Genomic DNA, 11,328 nt, shown 5'->3' with positions numbered 1-11,328 from the left:
ACACCATTCAAATACTCTTGCATTAATCTTAACTCACCTCTTCTTGTTTGGCATAGCGTTTGCGTAATATAAAATAAAATTTAGAATCTCGTAAAGATTTTCACTTGCAATTCCTTTGAGTATGTCAAGTTCCTCGTAAAGGTTCGAAGGACCATGTACAATCCTGTGAGATTCCTGTAAGTGGACTGTATGTAAATCGTTGTTGTACTCACAGATTGTAAGTAAAACCCCAACATGAAAATATAAGAAAAAAAAGGCAAAGTGTTTTGCTTCAGGTTATGGTGGTTTTATTGACAGCTTTCTCCTCTTACCGCTTCAGTCTCTGTTTCAAAAGTGAAGTTGCAGCCGTAAAGACTGAAGCCCTTTTTCTTAAATTCAGCAATTTATTCTTATTTTTACTCAAGCCTGGGAACTCTTTATCCGTTTGAGCGAAAGCTCCTTTCATTGAATGGATAAAGAGTTCCCAGCTATTCTTATAAAATGCGGGATTTCTATATTAATTCATATTTAAAAATTTAATGGGAAGCTTATAATAGTATATTATGCATCTATTCATGTTATAATTCAATAAATCCATAAATTCATTTAACGCTGTTAAAACTCGGTTTAACAAATATATTTTATTAGTGTAGGCCGGTTGGGATAGTAAATGGGCCACATCGGTCCATGTTTTGGTATAGCTGCCATATAAACCGATCTTGGGTCTTGACTTCTTGAGCTTCTAGGGGACGCAATTCTCATCCGATTTGAACCTGGTATAGCTTCCATATAAACCGATCTTGGATCTTGACTTCTTCAGCTTTTGAGGTCGCAATTCTTATCCGATTTGGCTTGATATTACTTCCAACAACTGTACTAAGTATGGTTTAAATCGGTTCATAATCTAGTATAGTTGCCATATAAACCGATCTTGACTTCTTGAGCCGCAAGAGGGCGCAATTCTCATCAGATTTGGCTGATAAAGTTTTTTGTTATGACTTCCAACAACTGTGCTAAGTATGGCGCAAATCGGTACATAACCTGATATAGCTGTCATATAAACCGATCTGGGATCTTGACTTCTTGAGCCTCTAGAGGGCGCTATTCTCATCCGATTTGGTAGAACTTTTGCACAACTGTTTCTCCCATGACCTTCAACATAAGTGTTCAATATGGTCTGAATCGATCTTTAGCTTGATACAGCTCCCATATAAACCGATCTAACGATTTTGCTTCTTGAGCCCCCATAATTTGCAATTCTTATCCGAATGGACTGAAATATAACACAATGATTTTTAAAATGTTCAGCATTCAATTCATTTATGGTCCGAATGGTACTAAAACTTGATATAGCTCCAATAGCATAACAGTTCTTATTCACTATTCTTTGTTTGCCTTAAAGAGATACTGCGCAAAGAACTCAACAAATGCGATCCATGGGTGAGGGTATATAAGATTCGACCCCGCCGAACTTAGCATTCTCTTACTTGTTTTAATTAGATTCATTCGTCCGCTTTACACCAATCCAACTTACATTGGGATACCTCTTTTCTAACTCGAGCTAGAATTTTTCTAAGACAACTCTAATGTTAGAGTTGAACGCCTGGGTTCGAATTCTGGCGAGAACATCAGGACAAATTTTCAGCGGTTGTTATCCCCTCCTTCGCGGGGTAGTACCAACATACCCTGTCAGAATTATTGAATATTAACGACCTAATAACACTTAATACTGTTAAGTCTATAGATAACAAATACCCCATAGGATTTTCGCCGTCCTACCGACTGTTTCGCTGTTCTACAGTGTTATATGCGTTTGCCGCCCACGCCCTTAAATCGGACTGCGTCGATCCGAAAGGCGTTGGGTTAGTCAAGTTTATCGACGGCTTATCTCTGGCCTTCACTGCGGATTGCGCCATCCTCAGAAAAGGCGTTAATCTTCTTCTTACACTGCAAAACTGTTTGCGATCTTACCGTTCTGGTTGTTATTGCCCTTATGGCCATTTTACTGTCCGTAAAGATGTTCACACTCGACGTCCTCGCGCTAGTACCATACCACCTCACGCATTCAGTGATCGCCCGAGAAAATGGGTAAATAAAACACAGCTAATGTGAACAGGATTACGACTGCAATAATGTGGTCTTTCGAAAATAGTTGTCCTCTTTGAGAAAGGAAATCGAGCCGAGAAATCCCCTGCGTAACTGGGGAAATTTGCAACTTTGGGAAAGAGGTCCGCAGATTTTACAACGGAACACGTCGTAAAAAAGCTGAAGTTTACTGGGATATGCATAACACAGGGCAAAACGTGACCCCTGAAAGCTTTTCTGCGAACAGGTCGATTGCGCTAATGACGCCGCTAATATTAAAAAGTTTCTTTGATAAACTATGTCCAAACTGAAACGTTTATAGACGACATGGGAATGAGAGCAGAGACAAAGGAGGACATGTAGAGGCTTTTGATAAGAACGCATTTTCCACATGATACTACGCACAGTGGGAGAAAATCGAAAAAATCTAGTAAAATATATACCGGAACACAAATGAAGATTTGGCAGCCCGGAGGGAGGCATTTTATCGCCATTCCTATGGGTGACCACCATAAATAACCTATTACGGATGATGCCGCTTGCTACACAGACGATGTTATAATACTATAAGGGGTAAGGATCCGAACCAGCTATGCAGAAGTACAGAGAGGTCCTCGCAGATGGCATACGACTGGGCTAGACCTAGGGATCTCAATGTTAATCCTTAGAAGATTGGAATCTGGACAAAGGAGGACATGTAGAGGCTTTTGATAAGAACGCATTTTCCACATGATACTACGCACAGTGGGAGAAAATCGAAAAAATCTAGTAAAATATATACCGGAACACAAATGAAGATTTGGCAGCCCGGAGGGAGGCATTTTATCGCCATTCCTATGGGTGACCACCATAAATAACCTATTACGGATGATGCCGCTTGCTACACAGACGATGTTATAATACTATAAGGGGTAAGGATCCGAACCAGCTATGCAGAAGTACAGAGAGGTCCTCGCAGATGGCATACGACTGGGCTAGACCTAGGGATCTCAATGTTAATCCTTAGAAGATTGGAATCTGCCTGTCAGGAAAAAGACGAATGTGAGTCAGTTTGACGCACCACGTTCCTCAATAGAACAATTTTGATATCAGACAAGGTCAAATATTTAGGTGTGATCTTGGACAGGCAACTGAATTGAAAGTGTCACATTCAAGAGCTAATGGACCGATCCACGCTCACTAGGAGAACTGGAGACTATTCAAGATATCCGACCTATAGACATACAGATTATGTGTGAGGCAGCCACTTCGTTTTCCATTAAGAGAGAGTGTGCAGGCGAAAAACATTTGGAGAGTTTTGTAAATGAGAAGTTGCAAATTTCTGCTGGAGGTTTTTCCCCAGCAGGAGTTTTTTACCCTACTGCAAATTTTTATTGGCAAATTGTTACGGGATAAGTACGCGGACATAACTATTGTAATATTACGAAGCAATCGGTAAACAAACAACAGCTGCATTTATCGGGATGATAAGTAAATATCCGGCACCCATCTGCCGAATAAGGTTTATCGTTAAGATAAGCATAAATTTAGAATACCAAATTCCTCTAACCAGAAGAATATCGATACGTACTATAAATTGTAACCGGAGAACGAGAAAAGGGCCATAAGAAAATGATAACACATACTTTTATTTGGTTTGCAACTAACCCCATAGTGTAGGGTGCTCACTCCTCCTATTTAATTTTGGTAAATTAAATATGAATTGTGTGGATTATTGTCAAATTAGCACACATAATATTTGTAACTCTTTGTGTTTGTCATAAATTCTTTTAATGTTTTCACCGCGGTTGGCACCAAAGTCAAACAAATCGTCCTCATAGCAGTCATTATAGGTCGGAACTCTGTGTGCCGTCCGATTATGCAAATATAGCGCCATGGCCGTCGTCGCTGTTGTTGTGTTTTATTTGGATTCCAAGTAGATATGGGAATTAATTTACCACCTTGTGGCACGTTACATCGTAATTTTTGTTTCTCATGATTTTCACTCTCAACACAAAGTCGAAAGCTTATGTTCAACATGGCTCATAATTCGTCGCGTATGTTTTGTCTCAAAATGTAATTGTAACAATTTTGGTTGTAGACATTGCCTTCCGATTGATGCCTCTTGTTAAATAACAAATTCATTAGGTCGCAAACAAATTCACAGCTGTGATGACAAGACATGGCTGGAAATGATAAAAATAATTTGGTACACCCAGAGAAATCATTGGTTGGAATTCGATTACAGGTACAAATTGATGATAGGGGTAAATAATTTTTATTTGTCAGAACTCAAGATCGGTAATTTTCCTCGTTCAGTACTTCATTTAATTACGATTCTATTGAAGGCATTAAATGGAGAAGTTCATAATCGATTTATTGATTGTGCCAATCATTTGCACAAAGAAATATGTTTTGCCTCTAGTTGTTGTATCAACTACTTATTATTTGAAAATTCCTAACGGAGCACAAGCAAAGAGGTAGCAGGTATTTATAAGTGCAAAAGTAAATGTCCCGAATGGACATAAATAATTTTACAACGTAAAAGTTTTATAGGTCTGAATTTCGATTCGCGCATATCGTGTTTACAAGGATTCACTGAGCTAAATAGATAAACCTGTTTCGTTCAGATGTTGGTTATTGACAGTGATGTTGGCGCTGTTCATTTTGTTATTATGGTATCAAGATACGTGGAAGCAATATGCAGTTCCTAGCTGGATACTTATCTGTTTATTTTAGGAAATATGTGTGTTTAAAACATGAACTTGCATATTTATATATTGGGATTCTTCAAATAAACAAAAATAAATAAAAAACAAGATAGGGTCCGGCTTGGACCACAATTAAATTATATGTTGGAGACCTGTGTAACATGTCAGCCAATTCGAATAAGAATTGCGCCCTTTGGGGGCTCAAGAAGTAAAATAGAGAGATCGATTTATATGGGAGCTGTATCGGGCCATAGACCGATTCAGACCACAATAAACACGTATGTACGTATACGTATGTATATGATGGTCATGAGATGATCCGTCGTACAAAATTTCAGGCAAATCGGATAATAATAGCGACCTCTAGAGGCTCAAGAAGTCAAGATCCCAGATCGGTTTATATGGCAGCTATATCAGGTTATGAACCGCTTTGAACCTTATTTGACACAGTTGTTGAAAGTAAGAATAAAATACGTCATGCAAAATTTCAGCCAAATCGGATAGGAATTGCGCCCTCTAGAAGCTCAAGAAGTCAAGTCCCCAGATCTGTTTATATGACAGCTATATCAAGTTATGAACCGATTTGAACCATACTTGGCACAGTTGTTGGATATCATAACAAAACACGTCGTGCTAAATTTCATTCCAATCGGATAAGAATTGCGCACTCAGAGGCTCAAGAAATCAAGACCGGTTTATATGGCAGCTATATCAAAACATGGACCGATATGGCCCATTTACAATACCAACCGACCTACACTAATAAGAAGTATTTGTTTAAAATTTCAAGCGGCTAGCTTTACTCCTTCGGAAGTTAGCGTGCTTTCGACAGACAGACGGAGGGACGGACATGGCTAGATCGACATAAAATGTCACGACGATCAAGAATATATATACTGTATGGGGTCTCAGACGAATATTTCGAGTAGTTACAAACAGAATGACGAAATTAGTATACCCCCCATCCTATGGTGGAGGGTATAACAAGTAAAAGCGTGCAAAGTTCGGTCGGGCCGAATCTTATATACCCTCTACCATGGAGCTCATTTGCGCGGTATCTCTGTTTAGTCAAGCACATTTATTGGAAGTCATAACAAAACACCTCATGCAAAATTTCAGCCAAATCGGATGAGAATTGCACGCTCTATAGGCTCAAGAAGTCAAGATCCAAGATCGCTTTATATTACAGCTATACCAGATTATGAACCGATTTGAATGATTCTTGACACAGATGTTGAAAGTGATACCAAAACACTACGTGCAAAATTTCAGTCAAATCGGATGAGAATTATGCCCACTAGAGGCTCAAGAAGTCAAGACCCAAGATCCGTTTATATGGCAGCTATATCAACACATGGACCGATTTGACCCATTTACAATCCCAACTGACCTACACTAATAAGAAGTATTTGTGCAAAATTTCAATCGGCTAGATTTACTCCGTCGAAAGTAAGCGTGCTTTCGACAGACAGACGGGCGCATATGGCTAGATCGACTTAAAATGGCATGACGATCAAGAATATATATACTTTATGGGGCCTCATACGCATATTTCGAGGTGTTACAAACAGAATGTCGAAATTAGTATACCCCTATCCTATGGTGGAGGGTATAAAAATATGCCAAAAGTCTGCTCTTGTAATTTTTCCATACGGTACTATTTTTGGTACCATTAACAAATATAAGGCAATAACCTCATTTAATCATTGGTTTTCGCAACCGAACTGTTTATGAACCTTCGTAGTTTGTAGAATCATAAGAATTCAGTTGGCAAAAGGATTGGTTAGGACAACGAATGTTCTTTCTGTGAAACTTTTGAGTCATTGAGCCTTGAAAACTTTTGGGTCATTTCATGACATATTTGTAGCTATAGACAATTATGTTTCCAGGAAATAGTTCCATATTCAAGTAGTCGTATATTCAAATTAATATAGAACCTTAATCTGAAACGATTTTGATGGTATATGTCAGAGCCATTCATTTTCATCTCATTTTATTCAGATAATAAAATTTGAAGCCACGCGGTATCCCTTTTAAACAAATTACAATGAACTACTCGTTGGTTTAAGCTACTATTGCATTCCGACTGGAGAAGACCACGCACAGTGACCGATGCGATCAATTTAGCGGAGCTATGCCTCTAGCCTGCGCAATTCTTTTTCGATTTGCCTGAACAATGTGACGCCAAGTATTTTAGGACACTTGATGGTCGGAGGAGGATAGGTAGAGGTTTAACAGTGCCGGAGATATCACCCCGCCCTGGGGAACTCCCTGTTCACTTTATGATGCTTCGTCTTCTCATTCCTAAATTCCACAAAATACTGGCGGCCTGGCTGGAGGGACGTGTTGGTGATGTCCTCCAATAGTTTGGCATGGCTGACACGGTCAGCCTTCGATAGGACTGTCCTATCACATAGCCTGGGCTGATTGAAGCCACGGTAAATGTGTGAGGTGATGGCATGCAAAGCAGTTGTTGTGCTATGCAGTCTTCGAAATCCATGCTGATACCTGACAAATGGAAATTCTTCTACGAGGCTCGGGAAGAGTTGTGCCTCAAGCGTCTTGGCTCCTGGTGAGAGAATGGAGATCGGTATGCACGATTCCCCCAAACTCGGGTCCTTTCCAGGCATCAGTAGCGGGATCACGCTGACCATCTTCCAGACATCGGGAACTGAGTGTTCAAAGACAGATTGAGGACAGTTGTAATGTAATCAACTCCTGGTAAATCCAGTTTCTTCAGCATCAGTGTAGAGTTTCCGTCGAGGCCCCACGATTGTGGCAGGATAGTAGCCCACTTATGTCGGGCTTGTAAGCTAGGCCATTAACTGGGTTACAACTACCAACAGGCGGTAGTTGTGACCTAGTGTCTCCATGTTGGAGATACTAGCGCCAGGTGCAGGTGAGATAGCTCTATGCTGCACGGAATGGTGCGTCACGAAGGACAATCCCCCACCTCTATTGCAGCATGAGAGAGGTCGGGGGTTCACATAGTATGACGACGAGGACGCCGAAGGCGACGACGCTTGTAACTTATTGCTGTCTATTTTCGCACAGCACCTTGCAACATATTCATTGGGACTATATTTCAGTAGTGACGTAAGGCGACGTAAGGTCGAAAATGTACCAACTCCATGCACCGATTACACCTCACCGACACCGACCGATGATGGAGACGGATCTGGCAAACCGAACAGAACCAGATCCTTATTTCTTCAATGCGCAGGTTAAGTTTTTGAACAAGCCAAATAGGATCATTTAGGGCCTTAAGCCGATAAAAACCGCACTTATAACCCGATTTCTTAGTAACGATTTTTGCCAAAGCTATGAGTACGTAGAGGAAGAAGAGACTATAGAACATCTGCTGTGTGTGTGGGCTTTTTAAAGCGATTAAAATGGTTCAGCTGTAGGAACTACTCCTGTTCCTGGGGTATCACAGTGAACGAAAACGGTTAAGTGAGTCTGGTGGCAGACAGTCACTTAAACCTAACCTTATCCCTTCCTTGTACCTAAGAGAGTTCATCAATGCTCGATAACGGGCGACTAACGCACAGTCAGATTATGATGTATGCCGATAACATGCAGATTTTTCAAAGTGGCTTCGTGAAATATATAGGTGACTGCATAGATAAACTTAACATGGATCTAATCCCCGTTTATGACTGGGCTGCTGCAATGGTTAACTGTTGAATCCGGGTAAAGCCAAATGTTTTATTATTCAGGAATTTCAAAATTCAATCAGATATTTATATTTACGATCAGAGAATTTATACTGTATCGAGTGCGAAGAGCCTAGGCGTGGTATTTTACAGCTCTTTGAGCTGATCTAATCGTGCCCACTTTATGCCGGGCAAACTAATGTGAAGGTTTGTGCCTTATGGATCACACACTCACTTACTCCCATGAATATCCGATACTAAGTTCGGCCGGGCCGAATCTTATATACCTTCCACCATGGATCGCATTTGTCAAGTTCTTTAAATGACTTTTTTCAAATAGAAAAACACCACCTGCAAAATTTCAGGCAAATCGAGTAATAATTGCGCCCTCCAGAGGTTCACAAATTAAAACTGGGAGATCGGTTTATATGGCAGCTATATCAGAATATATACCGATTAAGACCATACTTGAAAAAGTCTTTGGAAGTCATTCCAAAACGGAATATGCAAAATTTGAACCACATTGGGTACGAATTGCGCCCTCTAAAGGCCCAAGAAGTCGAATCGGGAGATTGGTTTATATGGCGGCTATATCAGTATATGGACTGAGTCAGACCATACTTGACACATTTGTTCGAAGTCAAAATAAAGCACATCGTGCAAAATTTCGGCCAAATCGGATAAGAATTGCGCTCTCTTGAAGCTCAAGATGTCAAGACCCATGATCAGCTTATATGGCAGCTATATCAGGTTATAGACCGATTTTAATCATTCTTAACACGGTTGTTAAAAGTTTCAGCCAAATCGGTAAAGAATTGCTCAAGAAGTCAAGATCCAAGATCGGTTTATATGGCAGCTATATCGAAACATGAACCGATATAGATATAGTCAATTTACAATCCCGACGACCTACACAAATAAGAAGTATTTGTGCAAAATTCCAAGCGCCTAGCTTTACGGACGGACATAGCTAAATCGACTTAAAATGTCATAACGATCAAGAATATATGCACTTTATGGTGTCTTAGACGCATATTTAGAGGTGTTGCAAACGGAATGACGAAATTAGTATCCTATCCTATGGTGGAGGGTATAAAAACATTTAAAAGTCAGAAAAAAATTTATTTTTATTATTTACTAGCTGACCCGGGCCCGCTCCGCTGCGCCTTCTTTTACTTTATATGGAACAAAAGTTTCCTTGGAATATTTATTTTCGACAATTAAAGATCTTTTCGTGAAATACCATGCTGCGAAAATAGTATATCGCTTGACTAACATTTTAACAATACAAGTGCCTTTATCTGAATCCCATATGATCTTTATTGATCTACGTAAGGTGTACTCCATTCTTAAAATACTTCATTTCAACCCGATATTCTCATGATGTCTGATTTAGTGGTGTTTTCGGGGGAGAGGTGGTCCCCCAGATACTTGGCCCTGAAAAAATATCAGCATCGTGCTCTTCTCTCAAATACCAATTATTTAAACCCCATATTGCCATTGGGTTAAGAGGAGTTTATAGGATGAGGCGTCCCCCATACACATGGCCCCAAAATAGGTTATCAAATTCGTTTTCTAATATTGGATATTTTTCGACCACATATTGGCATGGTCGAAAAATTTTTTCCCTTTGGGAGTGTTCTGGGAAAGGGGTGATGCCCTAAATACATGGCAATACATTTGGATATCAAATTCGTATCCTACTCCCAAATACCTTTATTTGAGCCCCATATTGCGATTTTCAGTGAAAAATTGCTGTTTGTATTTTGGGAAAGGGGTAGACCCCTAGAAAATTGGTTCCGAAAATTGGTATCAGTTCTTGCTCTACCCCCCAATACCTTTATGCCCGATTAAGGGTTGTTTTGGGTCCCCCAAATTCTAAGCACTGAAAATATATCAGCAACGTGCTCTATTCTCATATATCTATATATCATTTATTTGAACCCCATATTGCCATTGGTCTCAAAATTGGATATCAAATTCGTTTTTTAATCTCATTTAAACTCCTTATAGCAAAAGTCAGCAAATATGTCCGGTTTGGGGTATTGGCCCTAAAAACTATAAATATTTAGTTCCACTCTCTTTAAGACCCAAATTGTCTTGGTGAGCAAATACGTCCTATTTGAGGGTTGTTATGGTGGTGGGACGTCCGCTAGGCAGTTGGCCCCTAATGTTGATATCAGATACGTGGTCTACTCCCACATACCTTTAATTTGAGCCCCATATTTCCATAATCGGCAAACATGACTGGCTTGGGAGATGTTTTGGGGTATGGGCGGCCACTCAGTGAGTTGGCATTCAAAATATATATCGGATTCGTGTTCCACTTTAAAACCCCTCTTATTTGAGCCTCATATTGCAATAGTCAGAAAATACTTCCTATTTGGGTGGTTGTGGGTGTGGGGTGGCCCCATAGACACTTTTCCCGAACATTGATATCAAATTCGTGCTTTACTCCCAAAGGCCTTTCATTTGAGTCACATATTGCTAAGGTCGTAAATTTTTCCCCTTTGGGGGGTTTTTTTGGTGAGAGGCGGCCCCCCAAACACTTGGTCCCATATTTGGAAATCAGATTCGTATTATGCCTTCAAATACCTTTTATTTAAGCTCCACATTCCCATGGTCAGTAAATAAGTCCTGTTTGGGGGGTGTTTTGGGAAAGGGGTGGATCCCCAGAAACGTGGTCCCACGTTTGGATATCAGATTCGTATTCTACTCGCAAATACCTTTCATTTGAGTTCCATATTACCATGGTCGGTAAATATGTCCGATTTAGGGGTGTTTTGGGGCTTGGGGTGGTCCCCCTAGCACTTGGTCCGACAATTGGATATCAGATACGTTTTCTTATCCTAAATAGCTTTCATTTGAGTCCCATATTGTCGTGATTGGTCTAAATATATGTTTGGTAGGTTTTAGGG

The 11,328-nt window shown here is 40.1% G+C and overlaps 1 protein-coding gene across 1 annotated transcript in view; it reads right to left on the bottom strand.

Annotated features, from left to right (window-relative positions):
* The window catches only part of LOC106085256 (protein prickle), a 571,237-nt gene that overhangs the window by 272,627 nt on the left and 287,282 nt on the right, over positions 1-11,328 (bottom strand). The gene's annotated exons all lie outside the window — the stretch shown is intronic.

The sequence above is a fragment of the Stomoxys calcitrans genome, chromosome 5 (assembly GCF_963082655.1).
Source record: "Stomoxys calcitrans chromosome 5, idStoCalc2.1, whole genome shotgun sequence".
Lineage (NCBI taxonomy): Eukaryota > Metazoa > Arthropoda > Insecta > Diptera > Muscidae > Stomoxys > Stomoxys calcitrans.
Note: the sequence above shows the minus strand (reverse complement) of the source record. Positions and strands in the feature narration are given on the sequence as shown.